The sequence below is a fragment of the Fringilla coelebs genome (assembly GCF_963513975.1).
Source record: "Fringilla coelebs genome assembly, chromosome: 5".
NCBI lineage: Eukaryota > Metazoa > Chordata > Aves > Passeriformes > Fringillidae > Fringilla > Fringilla coelebs.
The window spans coordinates 27,498,338-27,514,325 of record NC_140033.1 but is presented as its reverse complement, the minus strand read 5'-3'; positions in this window follow the sequence as shown (position 1 = coordinate 27,514,325).

Genomic DNA, 15,988 nt, shown 5'->3' with positions numbered 1-15,988 from the left:
CATCTGTTCTGAAAAGCTGTAGCAAAACCAGAATAGAGACAGTAGATAAAGAGGTTGTAGGCCTGTTCAAAAGTCTTCTGAGGCACTGAAAGAAACGGCAGGAAAAGTCACAGAGCATGTAAAACCAGCTCTACTGGCTTAGCTCAAAGATTTAAGTGCCTTGCCTATATTAGCAGCTAAAAAACTACAAAGATAGGAAACTAAATTTAGCATGTGCGGTAGATTTTGTCCATTGTCAATCCATAACCATTTTGGAAGCTTTCTAAGCCATGCCTCACTTCTGTGTATCATTAAATTTCTCTTTGTTACACACATTTAGTCTGCCCTTCAACTAGTTTAAACTTTCATATTTCTGGAGTGGATATTGTAAGACTAATTGTGACCTTTACTGCTATTATTATCATTACTTAATTTCTGATAATATATTTGAATCACTCTCTTATAACCATCTTGACTTTGTAGACCTGTATCATATCTCCTTTGATTGCTTGATAGTTCTAGTTTATTTAGTTGTTTCTTGGATGCAAGTAGGCCCATTTTTGTGATTAATGCAGAGACCTTGAACCTGACCTTTCCACCTGTCCTTATATCCCTGGGATAGGGAACAAGGATTTAAGTAGCAGGTGAAACATTAATTTATTCCATGGCACAGTAATTTTCTGTGTTTTGTACTTCATTTCTCTCCTAATAACTCCTGACATGCAATTTACATTTTTGCTTTACTTAATTTGCTTTCTCTAGGAAGAGAAAAAGAATTGGCAAAGAATAAAGTTACTGAAAAGATATGGAAGAGAACGAGTTCTTTGCAGTTTTACAAAGGTTTCTTTGGCTAGAAGGCAATGACATGTAAAAAGACAGAAATTTTAGATTTCATTGCAGAAAACGATTTTCAGGACATCAGATCATAGTCAAACTTTCAGGTTGTAACTATGCTTCTTATTGTAGAAATGACAATTTGCTACAGCATTTGAATACCTAAACAAGAAGACTGCTATATGTGGCCCGACCATGACAGTCCCATGGATCACTTGTACATCAGGAGCCTTCATGTTAACTTCCTGTATGATGATATTGCTTCAGAAGCTATCCCATTCCAACAAATTGTAAAGTAGTCTAGACATGATGATGGCAAAACTATTGTACCCTAAGGAGTTCAAACCTATTGACAATCCAATATTATCCACAAAATCAGAACTGAATTAGTAGCAATACACTTTCTTAGAAAGGATGTTGCAGTATTGCTAGCAGGTGTTTTGAAAAATGTGCCAAAAACTCATTACAGTGATTAAACTTCAAATTATATTTATAGGTGTTTTCCTCCCTTACTGGTAAAAACACTGTATGGCTCAATAATATTTTGATTGATAGATGATAAATGCTCATTTCTTGCCCTAAATTTGTTCAACTTCTGTAAGCAAAATTTATAATAGTGTGCCCAGAATGTAGTGGTTTTAAACAGTTGGTCTTGGAACAGTTGTCTAAAACTTGGTTTTGTTCCTAAGGTAACTTTTGATATATATCCAAAAAGCAACATGGAAGATTCATGGATGCAGAAAAGGGATGCATAAGAAAATGCTTAGTAAGATTTTAACTAATTTACCATGTTGGTTCTGCTAGCATTGCTTTTGCATATTTGAAAACTCATCTTGAATATGATCTGGTAGCCTGACTGCTGAAGATCTGGGATTATATAAGGTGTTCTTGTCAGTGGATGCACATCTGTAGATACAATAAGACTTGATTGTGACAGTTGCCTTTATGAATTGATAGTATAAGTCCAAGTGGTACTTAGAAAATCATTCTCTGGGATTCTGTAGGTACTGTAGGTTGGGTCAAATGGTGTATATACTTCTTTGGAACTCCTCTAAGGAGTACTATATGGCCTAAGTGCAGCACTGCACCTTTCTATACTGGCAATTACACATTACGGTGGTATGTCAGCAATGAAAAGCAAAAACAAAACAAAAAAAATCTAAAGAATTTTCTGCATACTTCAAAGAAGTACTATAAGATTAAAATCTTATCGTTCTTATTTGCGAACAAATATGATTGCACTTATGTTCATAAAAACTTTTTGTTATTCCTTCTTTGTAAGTAAACTTTTTGGTATATATTGTCTTCATGTTGTTTGTCTGAGGGGAAAACTGATCTCAGAATATGCAACTGGAGTTGGATAGGTCAAGATACTTTGTTACTCCTAAATTAGGAGTTGAATTCTGAGTAGTCAAAATTCTTGGAAAGTCAGGCAATGAGGATATCTGGAATGAGACTGCTTATGAAAGGAGGAACTGCTGTGAGAACACCAGTTATTGACACCTAAACTGATGACAAATTCATGTGAATGGACTATAGTAAATGGATATTCAACTGGCTTTCCCTATGGTCAATCTGACTAGATTAGCTGGAATACTGAAGGCTGAAGCCTCTCTTTCTTTCAGAATGTGATAGACTACTCCCAGGTCAAACACAAAGGCCCTGAGCCAGCTGGGGAGCTTTCAGAAGAGTTGTCTTTCTACATAGTAAATGGCCTCTTTGAGGGAAGCAGTTAATACTGATCATGTCAACAACATTGGAAAGTGACTTTGTAAAGCTTGATTCAGTTAGAATTATGTTTTGCTTAGCCTTATGAGGCTGGAAAACCATTTATGATCTGACATGAAAATCAGGGTTCCTCTTCAGGGAGAGGAATAGGTTTTTGTCAGACCACGGCTTAGCATTTATGTCCTGTTACTGTTGTGCATCTTTTAGACTATGTGGGAAACTTTGGTATGAGAAAATAATTGAGCATTTCACTTTTAGACAAATATTACCTGACAGGACATTCAGGCATTATGTATTTATAGGAAGTTTCCACCTTCCTTATTTCTCAATCATCCCTGGGAGAAAATATCAGTATCTGTTTGTAAAACAACCATGCTAAGTAGCACACACACTTGACACTGACATTAACTTGTTTTTTTAGTGGCTTTACAGAGGTGCTCTAGTACAACAAAAATGTACTATAATAATAAGGGCTACTGAAGTGCTCTAGTTTTCTTTTATCCTAGAGAGAATTTCTTCAATGTTCCTTGCAAATAGAAAGGGGTTTTTTTAATTTAAGATTTCATGAATTGCATTTTTCTGATCCAAACTTAGCCACTTGTGACTTGGCTTTCCTCAGGGTATTGTTCAGGAGCATTACCATCCCTGACTCCTTTTTTTTAAGGTATAAAATCAGGGTTGTGTACACAACATCTACTACATACACATTACTACATATTGAGGATTTAGAGGAAGAATCTAACTCTATAATATGATGCGTGTTAGTAATCACAGCAACTTTTGGTGTAATCTTTTTAGCAGTATTTCCACCATTATTATATAAACAAGCACAAAAGATTCAGAACAATGGGAATTTACGCCCTTCATCTAAGAAGACGTGAGCTCAACATGGAATTATTTGGGATTAATACACCTTCCTAATCAGCTCAGCAGAGGATTTATTTTAAATTAACACAGTTCGTGAAAACACGAGCTTTGTGGTTAAGGTGTTATAAATGGTGTACAGTCTTTAGCTAAGCCTGTTAGTGGTATGAAAATAACACTTCTGTTTTGTAAAAAGTATTTACCAACTAAGCCTCACCACTCTGTTATTTGATTTTGTTGATGAAAACTCAAATGAACACATTCATTAATCTTGAATGTTTAAAATTATTTCTCTTATATACAACTGCTATGATTTAGCAGTTGATTTATTGAATATGATTTATTTTGAAATAAGTTGTGAGAGTGAAGGTGTGTGATGCTTAGCACGCATAGTTTTTAGTAAACACATTAAATCCTGGAATCAACAACTAGTGTTTTCTGTAAAGTCCAACCCTTTGTGAGAGACATGTACCCCTTAGGAGCAGAAGGTTCAGCATGGTGTAGCTCTGTATTGTGCTGGTCCCACTGCTATTAATGGACCACAGCCTTGTACCAGCTGCAGTTAAGTTTAAATGTTGTTAAGTGCTGTTGAGCCTCAGGGCATAATGAGTCAAGTCTTGGCTCAGTTAGCACAGGCATCTACTCTGAAACTTGTGACTCAACAGAGGTGGCTTCCATACTTTTTTCATTATCCTTTCCTATAATTTTCTTCCTGTCCCATCCTACTACCCCCAAAACCCCCCTGAAGTCTCCACATAGATAGTTTTGGGTTTTAATTGATTGATTTGAGATTTTTTTGCTTGCTTTTTCTTGGTGTGCTTTAACCATCTAGTAAAAAGTAGACTGAATCTTGCCAGCAAACTTTGTCATGCTGCCTCTTTGATATTAAACCTGGTTTTACTGATGCCTTAGATGGTGATTCTTTAAACAACCTTAAAATACTCATTCATGAGAATAGAGTGTTTTAAGGTTGTTTAAAGAATCACCATCTAAGGCATCAGGAGAGATCAGAGAATAGAAAGGCCTAAGCATTTGCTTAGCCTTGTCTAGATTTGTCTGGTCCTATTGTAGCTAATCTTGGTTGAAGTAGAAAAGAAACTAGAGTTTAACTTGCTTTAACTGGCTTTACTTTAGCTTTATACATCTAGATAGTTTTAGCCTGAAGAAATTATACCATATACTGCAAGTGTCTAAAAGGTCAAAGTTTTGAATTTAACATTTGTTAGACACACTTCCCAGAACAGCCATCACAATTTTTCTCTAAGAAGATGCCTTCAGGTCAAAAAATATTTCTCCCGTTCAGAGGAACAACTTTGGTTTACAGGACAGTTTGCTAGGAAAGGTTCACAGAGGAAGCTGCTGTGATGGATGAATTTTTCCAGAGCGCATGTGTTTTCCAGACATGGTTGGTAATGCTTTAAAACCCTGGCTGTTGCTGAAATAACATTGCAAACCTGCACCTGCTACATATTGCCAAAAATACCACAGAGCGGGAACAGTTGGTCTTCTGGATACGTTTGACTTTTTCTGATCCAGTCCTTCCTCTTCCTCACTTGACCTTTGATATTTTTTTCTGTGTTCTTGAAAACAGTGCAAGTAGCCAAATATTTTGGAATTCCCTGATAGTGAAGATAGAAATAGAAGAAGACATGTTCCTGTGGGAGATGGGCAGCTGGCAACAGCAAAGGTAAAGTTTACTTTAATAGATTTTCCACAGCCATGAAGGATTGAGAGGGAGGGAAATAAATAATTGCCTTTGCTCTGAGCAGATAGGTTAAATCCCATTGCATTTCTCCAACATTTCTCATCTAGGAAAACAAAATCCTGGACAGCGGTCATAGTCCTGTAGTACTAACCCTTGCCAAAAAACACACTGAGGGTTATTTGCTGCATGCACAGGAGCTCACTGTGCCCAAAGCAAAATAGATGCATCTTCCTGCCCCAGGCACACAGAACAACAAATCTCTTCTGGATTGCTCAGAGGAAGGATTGATTATGTAGAATGCCTGATTCGGATTAAATTTCAGAGAAGGAAGGAGGTTTTAGATATATCCTGAACAGTTTCTTAGACATTTAAAGTTAGCAGTCCAAAACAACCTACTTATTTTGATCAAGGTTATTTTAGATTTCATGAGATTTCCCTGCTCAGCTCTCCCCTAAGCACTGTATGCCAGAAGTAATCAAGAACTGACACAGATGTGCTGGCAAGCAACCTGAGCTAGCAGACCAGAAATCCTCCTGCAGACTCCTTTCTCTACCCTTGGACAGCTGTTACCTACATGAACAATCCTGTACCATGCTGCAGCCTGAAAAGTGAATTTGCTCTCTGGCCACAGCGGATTTCAGAGCAGCCAGCTTTAGCTCTCATTAATTTTTGGTTCTTAAGAAATTGATAAGGAGTGTAAATAAAACATGTAGTACACACTGTCCACCAAGTAGCTGGGTTTTCAGTGTCTGAGGATGCTTTATCTTTCAGCCTTGAGAGAAACAAAAGTACTTACATCCTTTGTTTCTTTATTTCTGGACTCTAAGGAAGAGAGTGGTGTATACAGCAACCCCTCATTCAAGAGAGACTATCTACATCTTTTTGTTGAACAACGACACAGAATATTTTGACCCCATCATACCTATTAACAGGGCTAAGGATGAGCAATATCTTACAAAGTATATCCCAGGGCAGGTCTTCAAATCTGCAGGAACTACCTCCTTGGGCAGAAACAACTCATCAATTCTTTCAACTTTAGGGCCATAATGATGGAGGAACCTATATCCCATGATGTGTTAATGGAGTCTTGTTTTTTTTCAAAGAAGAGCTTTAGATTTTCCTTCATTTTAAGAATTGATGTTAATTAGTAATTTTTATTAATCACTAACTTATGAATCTCCTGCTATTTCCAGCTATGTCTTCCTTTCCAGGAAAAAAAAAAAAAACAACAAAGAAAGGAAAAAAGTTTTCAGTAACAATTTTTAGCATTTACCCTGATCCTTTCTACTTGTCTTTTTAATGGAATGGATAGCATACAAAAAGTGTCCCTGACAGAGAGGTGATTTCTCCAGCTTTACAGAGCTGAAGTCAGCTCTGTCCCATTGTGGTGACCAAGTAGAAAAACCCTCTTTGACCTACAGCTACAACATTGGGGTTTGAACAATTCTTAACCTTGTATTTGGGAACTTCTGTATGTCAAGCATCTCAGAGGAGACCCTTCTATTAAATGTATCTGAACCTAACTCTAAATTGTGAGAGCAGCAGCTGAAAATTAAGCTCTTGTTCAGGCAAGGTCATCTCTGCAGAAGCAGAAGCTTTAAAAACTTCCCTGAAAGGATAAACTAAGCTGTAATAGGTAATGACAATCACACACCTTAAAATGGGACTCAGACCTAAGATGGTAGTTTCAGTGTGGTCTTGAGGATGTCCTTTTTAGATTATTCTTCAAAAATAATGCTTTTTCCATGATATCCAACCTTGTTATTTTCATCAGTAAAGTTTTTTTATAATGTAGAAGCATATCCCAATTAGTTTCAAAAAATCATTCTTGTGTTTGTTATCTGAAAACAGGACAACTTTTACCTGAAAAGGATAGGAATCACAGCTTTAGGATGGTTAATGTGATAATCTATACATAGCCCCAACGTACAGACCATATTTTTAAACTTTACTTTGGTACAGAAAGAAAATATTTCAAAACCGAAGCTAGTTTTGAAAATGCAACTTGATTATGACAGTAATAGGAAAACTCTTAAACTATAAAAATTGTGGGTTCTTTTCTGCTACCAAAAATGCATAGAGGTACCTTGGATATACTTCCAGTTTGATTTGAGTAAAGGGTAACAAAGGCATTCCTTTCGTCTCTAGAAAAGAAACAAATTATGTCTATCTGCCACAAAGCAAAGTAGCATTGACCTGTGATTTTGGCATTTCCTTTTAGCAGCTGAGTCTCTTTGCCTGTTGTTAGAGTTGCTTCCTATCTCATTTACCACATATCAATTATAACAATTTCTTGCACGCCAACATGTTGTCAAATTGCTCAATGCCTTTCTGGGTAGCTGCTCAGTAGGGATATCTGTTTTGAACATCTAAGATCCTAAAGTTCTCTGAGTCATTCTCAAAATGCAGCTGGAGTTGGTAGCAACGCTATTATTCTAAATAAGGATATTGGAATAGAGTGCAGTCTGAATGCACAAAGTGAATGAACAAAAGATAAGGAGAATTTCTCCAGAGAGTCATACTGCACAGGATGTATTGCATTACAGGTATGCTGTGAATGACAATATTTTCATGGTGATTGCATTAAATTTTAATTCAGCCTTCTTAATAGTAAGTGTTTGTTTCTGCTATGTACCAAACCTGTAAAAAGAAATATGAAAACACTCATCTTATTTGTGTCATCTTCCTCTTGCTGTGTATGTGGCAATAAATCAGAACTTATTCTGATGACATTATCAGCCATAAGCATTACAAATTGACACATTTCCTAGTATGCTCAGCATTATAATGAACTTTGCATACAGCACATTGAGATTCAACCACTGTAAAATGCTTTCATTACAGGACATTTTTGTGTGCCTTCAGTCAGGTACAAATCTAACAAAGAACAATCTGCAGAGTTAAGGTTTAGTTTGAAATGTCAGTTACTATTCATAAACATCAATAAAAAGTATTTGTCCTAATAGCATTTGGAAGCAACAAAACATAAACCAATTTGTGCTTCAGAATGGCATCATGAAATTATTTCTAAAAACACTGAACACTCCATTGCTGTATATTTGCTCTTTATTTTTAGAGATTTTTGGTGTACTCCAAGCACAAACTTTATGTTTCTCAACATTCATAAAAATTGTTCATATATAAAAAACTCTGTATTATTCCACTAACTGATATACTTAAGCTCCAAGCTTCCCTTATACTTCATCTAATACAGAATTTGATTCATGTTTCATGGTAGCATGGTAAGTTCAGTTTTGATAAATTTTATAGTGGAAGAAGAGGTTTGAAGCAAATCAGAAATTTTTTTGCTCAGTCTCAATGTTTGGTTTTATCCTACAGTTGGATGTCTTGAACTGGTTTAGTAACAAACTTGCATGGAGTTTATGACATAATCCCAAAGCTTCTCGAAACAAGGGGATGGTGTCTAAACTTGACACCTACCAAAATAAATATCTGTTTCAAAATTGAAAGCCGTGCTTATTTCTTTCCTTATTTAGGTATTAGCTCATAACCCCATAATAAACGTAATGTTTAAGCAAGAAAAGTTTAGAGCAACCATTTTACATTGCTGCCCTCTTGAGAAAACTAGCAACTGAAAAGTACAATCGAATTCCCTGAAATAGAAGAGATTTTACCTTTAAACAAATGTTTTAATTACACTTAGAAACAAACACCAATTTCACAACGGCTTCTGGAATGCTGGGCCAAGAATATAGATAAAGAAATCATTATACTAGATAGTGTACACTTTGAACAAGATGGTGTGAAACAGAAGACTGCCTTGTAATGAATCTGTGCAAAGAACCAGACTCCTCTGGAGGGATGAACATGAAAGTAGGAACTGGGACAGTCACTCAGCTGGTAGGCCAGAAAGAACCGTGCTTGGAGTGAGGGTGCAGAGGACAGAAAAAAGAGGAATCGGCTCACCATTATGTCTTCTTTAAATCTTTTCTCTTTTACTGTCAACAGACTGCTTCAAAGAACCTCCTTTTCAAATGCTGCTTCTTCAAAGGGAGTTAACAGCTACTGTTGTTACCTGTTTCTGTATTTCAGACATCAGAAATCCCTGCAGTAGGTCAGAAGAAGGGAGAATTTTTAGCTCTAAGAATTCCTTATATGGGTCTAACTTGCAACACCTAGATGTACAAACAGAACAAGAAGCAGAACTCCTGACTCACAGTGGCCTCTCTCCTCTACAGATACACATGCTTTTTCTTGCTTGTCTAGCCCTCCTAGTTTTTCGCATGCTCCTCTCTGAGACATTGAGTAGAATATACTATGTTAACTTCTTGATGAAGATATTCAACTGATTTCACACATGTTTGAAATCCCACAAGAGGCTAAGAGCTAAAGTCTGCTTGAATGCCAAACACCTTTACAGATGGTACCATTTCCTTTATCACTATTTTGAGCCCAAAGGGTTGGTGTTGATAAAATCTATCCAAGAATATTAGTCTTTCCCTGGTTTTAGGACGTAATTTAGAGGAACCTCAGCAGGCTGATAGATCTTCACATTCCTCCTGCAGGCAAGGAGAAAATGGAAAGTTAAGCCAGCCAACCGTATTAAGCCTTTTTCTTTAGTTTGGTTTGTTTGGAATTTTTAATTACCTTTTTTGGTCATGGGAGTTTAGCATTCATTTTGTGAGATGTTTAGTTCTCGAACTGTTGTAAAAGAAGTCAGGCATTGAATTGTGGTCTAAACTCCTGTGTAATATCCCTGCTGGGCTCCTTAGACTGAGGTGTTACAGTGCCTTACTTACTACTGCAAAGTGTCCAGCAAAAAACTAAATAGACCACCTTTGAAAAATATAAGAATTAAACAGCTTTACATGATAAAAATGGAACAGAAAGCTATCAGTATAATTTTTCACTTAAAAAAAAAAGATACATATGGAAATAAAATAGTTACAATTAAAGTCAGAAAGAAACTGAAATGAGTCAAGATCTAAATTGTCTCAGAGAGACAGTATAGAAAAATAAAAACCTTACATGAGGCAAACTATGAATACTGATTTAAAAGGCTAAAAGGTGCTAGTAAACAGCTAAATGTAGGAGATTGTTAGAAATATTAAAAAAATAACATCCAAAAACAATGATAATGGAAAAAAAATACACAAAATCAAACAACCAAAGAAAAACCCCCAGCAATTATTCAAAAGATTAACTTTGAGTCTAAATGAAGAAAGCAGGAGAACAGAGAATATATGATGCTGAGCTAAATGTTGCCATTTTGAAAAAGTGTTTAGGAGGAAATTACTAACATCATTAAAACTTCTAATAGAGGATTTTTAAGCACAGGAAGACTGTCAAAGATTTAATGACGTTCAGAAGATGATACAAGTGCTAAAGAAACACTCAAGGAAGAAATGTGTATAGCAGAACAGCTAAAAATGTAGTGTATTTGTTCTCCTAATGTGTCTCCATAGTGGTTTTCTATTTTTTTAATCAGGGAACACTTTAGGAAATGTCTCAAATTAAAGTGTCAGTAAATGACTATTAAGATACCAATAAAAGATTAATAAGACATTGACATGATGAGATGATATTCAGCCAGGAACACTAAAAGTAATCAAATATGAAATCACTAATTTCCAGTTAAAATCAGAAGGATGGAAAGGATCAAATAGGACATCAATTTTAAAAGACTCCAGGAGAGAGCCAGGAAAATGAGCTGACAAATCTGCTTTAACTTCAGGCAAACTATAAAGATTGGAACTCTAAGACTGGCAGGGGTGGTGGAGGAGAAAGAAGAGACAGAGAGAGGAGATAGAGAGAGACAGGGAGGGAGATGGAAAATGGAAAAGAATCAATGGAGATTCTATAGAGAGCATACTTTCCATCTAAAATCAATATGATACTCCAAAAAAGTCAGTGGCTACTTTGGGAACATTCCTAGGCAGTGGAGCTTGATTCTACTTACCAATAACCTGTGATAATACTCTATGGAAGTCTAGTGACTGATGCAAACTGTCGCTGTCCTGTCTACAATTTAAAAGCTAACACAATCCCCAAAGAGCATTCTCAGCATGGAGCCACATGTTTTGGAGAATATGAAACAAAAACTGTGCCCTTTTCTGAGCTCAAGTGTCAGAGAACAGTTGTAAGCACATTAAATATGTTGGTATTAATACATCCCTAAACTCTGAGAAAAATGAAGATCTAATTGTTAGAAGTGCATATATTTACTGGGGCTTAATAAGGTTTCCCATCAAGATACCCTACAGAAATGGTACCAAATCCAAAAATGAAAATCTGTTCCTGGAGAGAGTAGAAAGGATGGAAGAAGGGCACTGGTCCTAAATCTACACACATAACAAAAGAATTTCATTTCACTGCAACTGATGTAGAAATATTTGCTGTTATTTGGTGTCATTTAAGAAGGGTAAAAGATTTATGAGAGCAGCCAAGAAGGCAGAAAAACTGCTTGGTGTTACGGTAATTCAATGAATGATAGAATTATTTAGGTTGGAAAAGGCCTTTTTCTCCAAAGTAACCTCAAGTCATTGATTCATGTAAGAATTTTACTAGGCCCTTGGGTCTTTAACATTCACTTACAGAGTTCACAGAGATGAAAATTATATTTGCTGTTTTCAATTTAATAAACAATAATGGGGTAATGCCACTTTGGCTTCAAGCAGACAAATATGTACTCGCTATTAAAGCCTCAAAAGAATGGAAATTGAAAAAGACTATTAGGTATCAATACCTGAAGTACAGATGGAATGTGTAACATGAAATTGAGGAAGAACAAAAGTGATGTGCAAAATAGTGTAGGAAAATTTAATATTTCATATTAAGTCTTGTGATTATATGGAAAAGTAAAAACTTATAATAAAGAAGTAAAAAAATCTATTAGGTAATTAGTAAATATTTTGCATTTTATAAATAGAAATCAAAGTTAAAATGCAACTTATATTTAATCCAAAAACTATTGTAAAAAATAGAATAAAATAGTTCATAATCTGAAGGTAAGAATAAAATTCCTGCATTCCCAGATCATTATATAATTAGCAAAGACCTTGCTGGACCAAAAAGAACCTCTGCTTCCTCTGGTACTTTCCTTCAAAATGCTTCCTCTGGTGTTTTTATTCAAACCATACTTCATACCAGGAGTAGAAGCATGAGGCAAAAGTCATGCATAAGTCAATTTTACTTTCTATTTTTTGTCAGCCACCACTGTATGAATTGTTTGGAGTTAATACATGGACAAAAATCCTTTCAAATATACATTGATGATTCTAATTTGACTCAATTGTTTTTAATTTTATGAATTTGTTCTAGCTTTTTATTTTCTGTGTGAAGAAATTCTACAGTTAAATTCTGAGTTGTGAGAAAGCAATTTTTTTCCTGAAATTTAAACCTTTTGCACAGGGATCTGGTTGAGTCCCCCAATCCTGGAGGTATTTAAAAGATGTGTAAATGCAGTACTTACATACATGGTTTAGTGGTAGACACTATTAGGTAGCAGTTGGAGTCAATAATCTTAAATGTATTTTCCAACTGAAATGATTCTAGGATTCTATGATCAATTCTTCATGACAGTAATAACAGTCATATGAAATATGCCTATTTTGTTTTCAAAACTTACATATCTTGTACTGACAGGATTAAAAGCACAAACACTAGATAATTGCTTAGTGTGCTGCTTTGTAAAATAAGAGATGTAGCATCTGATCCATGCAGCTGATCGTATTCCCTTATTTTCTTGGTCTATCAGCCACTTTTTTTTTGTAGAAAAACAGGAATGTTTTAATCTTTTTATCATTTTTGTCACTGGTCAGATGGTTACTGAACTGTCACAACCAGTTAGTGCTGGAGTTTAATAACCCCGAGATAGAAAAAATATTTGCAACATTTACAAAAGTAATATTCTCTTTTCCCATTTTTTAATAACTTCTCTGAATCGAAAGGCAATTTCTTTTACTTCCTTACTTGTGTTTTCATTTTACTGCAACAATTATTTTCTTATTTCACAACTACATCTTAAGCTGACCAGAGCGTGATGAAGCTGTAATCCAATTCAACTGTGAGTCTTGACCTCAGTTGAATTGACCTCATTTTATTAACAGTAGACCTTGTATTATTTTGTTAGTTATGGTGGCACTCTTTTCAGCACATAATTAGCCTTCACTTCATCCTCCTGGAAGCTGCTTCTGACTTCTTTTATCCAGTAGAGCACTAAAATAAAGGAAGTGGTTTCTAAAAATCACAAGCAGAAGTGAGAAAAATGGAAAGGACGAGGACATAATGGTAATATCTCTGAGCCATGAAGTACAATGGAAGACTTGTCCAAGGACATATTTCACATCATTACCCTCACCTTACCATAACCATCTGTCATATGTTCCTCAAGAACTAGCTTTAAAACTTTCATATATTAACAATTCAACTTAGCCTTTAATGATATGCAATGAAATTGCCTAAACCTTTTTCACAGCTAAGAAACTTTGGGCTGATATCCTCTCTACTAATAATGTGTGCTTCCTGAAGATATTGCACAAAGAGGCTATATGGCCCATTCTGGTTTTCTTCTCCTAGAGATGACATCTACAATTTTTCTGAGAAGTCAAACTGAGCCAGACTATGGCACCTACAAACTGCCTTACAACAACAACTCTTATAATGAGAACAGGAGCATATTTTGCAGTAATAAAAAATGACAGACCAATTACAGTGAGCTTTAACTTTTATAGGTAAATTACACACAACAGATTTTATTAGTTCTACAGTAATGATTGTTATCAACCTGTCTTTTTATTATCTCATGTCTACTAAACCAGCATTGTTCAGTTGATTAACACCTCCCAACTTTCATAGACAAGTATAATATAAAACATAACAGCAGTAACAGCAATTGCTCTATAAATGCAGATCTAATACTAATACAAGATGTCATTACTTATACAATTTTTCAATGTTAAAGAGACCCACTCCATGTTATAACAAATTACTAGAGCAAGTTGTTGTTTTGGGTTTTTTTTGTTGATATAATAATAAATTTGGCTTAAAAACTATTTCATAAGTCACAAAGTCCAACATCTGCCAATGAAAGGTTGTTCTCCACAGTATTTTTTTCTGTGCAATTTAAATGATGAAAGTTCTTGAAATATTGCTTTCATTCCCACAGAAATAGTTTTAAAACACAGATGACTGATCAAACAGCAGGGTATATTCACTAATCTGGTTCAGCTGGTGATAAGAGGATGTACCTTCTCCATTAAGGCTTCATTTGGCTCAGTTCAAAAAGTCCACTGTTAAGTATCTGATTAGTAGGATAACAGCATTGTTGAGGTCCTAATGGGCCTTTGGACACCGTGGAATCCAACACCCTTGCATAGTGTAGCCAACTACACCATGCACCTGGCAACTATACCAGGTTCCCCAGGTCTCTGTCCTCTCAGGTTTTGAATATCTTGAGGGATGCAAACTGCACAGCCTCTCTGCACAGCCTCTTCCAGTGTTGGAGTTGTTTATTCTTATGATAATATGAAATTTTACTGCTTTTCAATTTCTATCTCTTGCCTTTTGTACTGTCAGTGGGCATCAATGAGAAGGATCTGGCTCCCACTTCTTCCTTCACTCCCACTAAATATTTATAAAAATTGGGAAGACCTGCACCAACCCCTTGCTGGGCCCCCAAACCTTCTCCTGCAAAGTGAACTGTCCTACACATCTCAGCTCCTCTTCCATGAAAGGTGCTCCAGTCCCATAAATGTCTTTGTGGTCCTGCACTAGATTGTCCCCAGTATGAACATGACTCTTCTGCCAGGGAGCCCACAACTGGACAAGCTCAATAGTGCTGAGCAGAGCATTTCTATCTGCTAGAAATCCTTTTCCTGCTTAGGATGCTGCAGCTCTTTTTTTCCACCCATGGGACACTTGTGATTCATGGTCAATTCATAGTCCACCAGGAACACTAGATTCTTTTTTGCAAAGCTCCTTGGCAGACAATCAGCCTCCACAGTTTACTGGTGTGTGGATTTATTCCTCTTCAGATACAGGACCTAAAACTTTTCCTTCGTCAGCTTCATGGGGGTCATCTTCACCCCTTTCTTCAGCTTGTTAAGATTCCTCTGAATGGCAGTCCTACTGTTTGAGTCTCTCCTTGACATTTTATTTTCATCTACAAACTGGCTAAAGGTGAATATTAAAGGTAGAATTTCTAATACGTGAAACACTTTGTGATTTAGCAAGGACTTCTGAAAATTTGCACTCTTAATTTATGTGTTAGTAAGGTAGGCATGATTTAAGGAAGTCTGTTTCTTTGGGCTTAGATCCTTGGATAATTATAAACCAAATGATCCATCACTTAACAAAGATATGGACACACCTTTAGGATCCTACAAACACAACTACATGTGCTCAGAGAAAATGCAGTTTCCTGAACAAATATTCGTCTCCCGTTTTCAGCTGTCCAGTTGTACAAGTTGTTCTCTTAGGGCTGGCAAACATGATACACGGTATCAGCCACAAGGGTTCAACACAGTTTTAGAAAGGCAAACAGAACCCAAATGGGACACTTTAGCATATTTAAATTGGCACTAAATACAAATAGACAGGCAAATAAATCCTGTTTCAAGCATCCAAAATATCTCAGGCAACGTGGTAGGTTAGCAAGTATTTTCTCAAATCAGACTTGACCTAGGCTCTTAAGCTCTGCTTAACTGGTTTGTTGAATGCCAGTCTTGTATTTTGGAATGGAATCTACAGCCTCTAAATTTCCTGTAGAAAAGATAAAATATGGTTGGGGATCTCAACATAGTGCTTTATGAAACATTTCAAGGAATTTAACCTTCACCTTGCAAAAATGATTCCGACTTCTAATCTCCAAATATCTTTAAATAACATGGGGTAGACAGAAGCCAGTTAAGTTCTTCA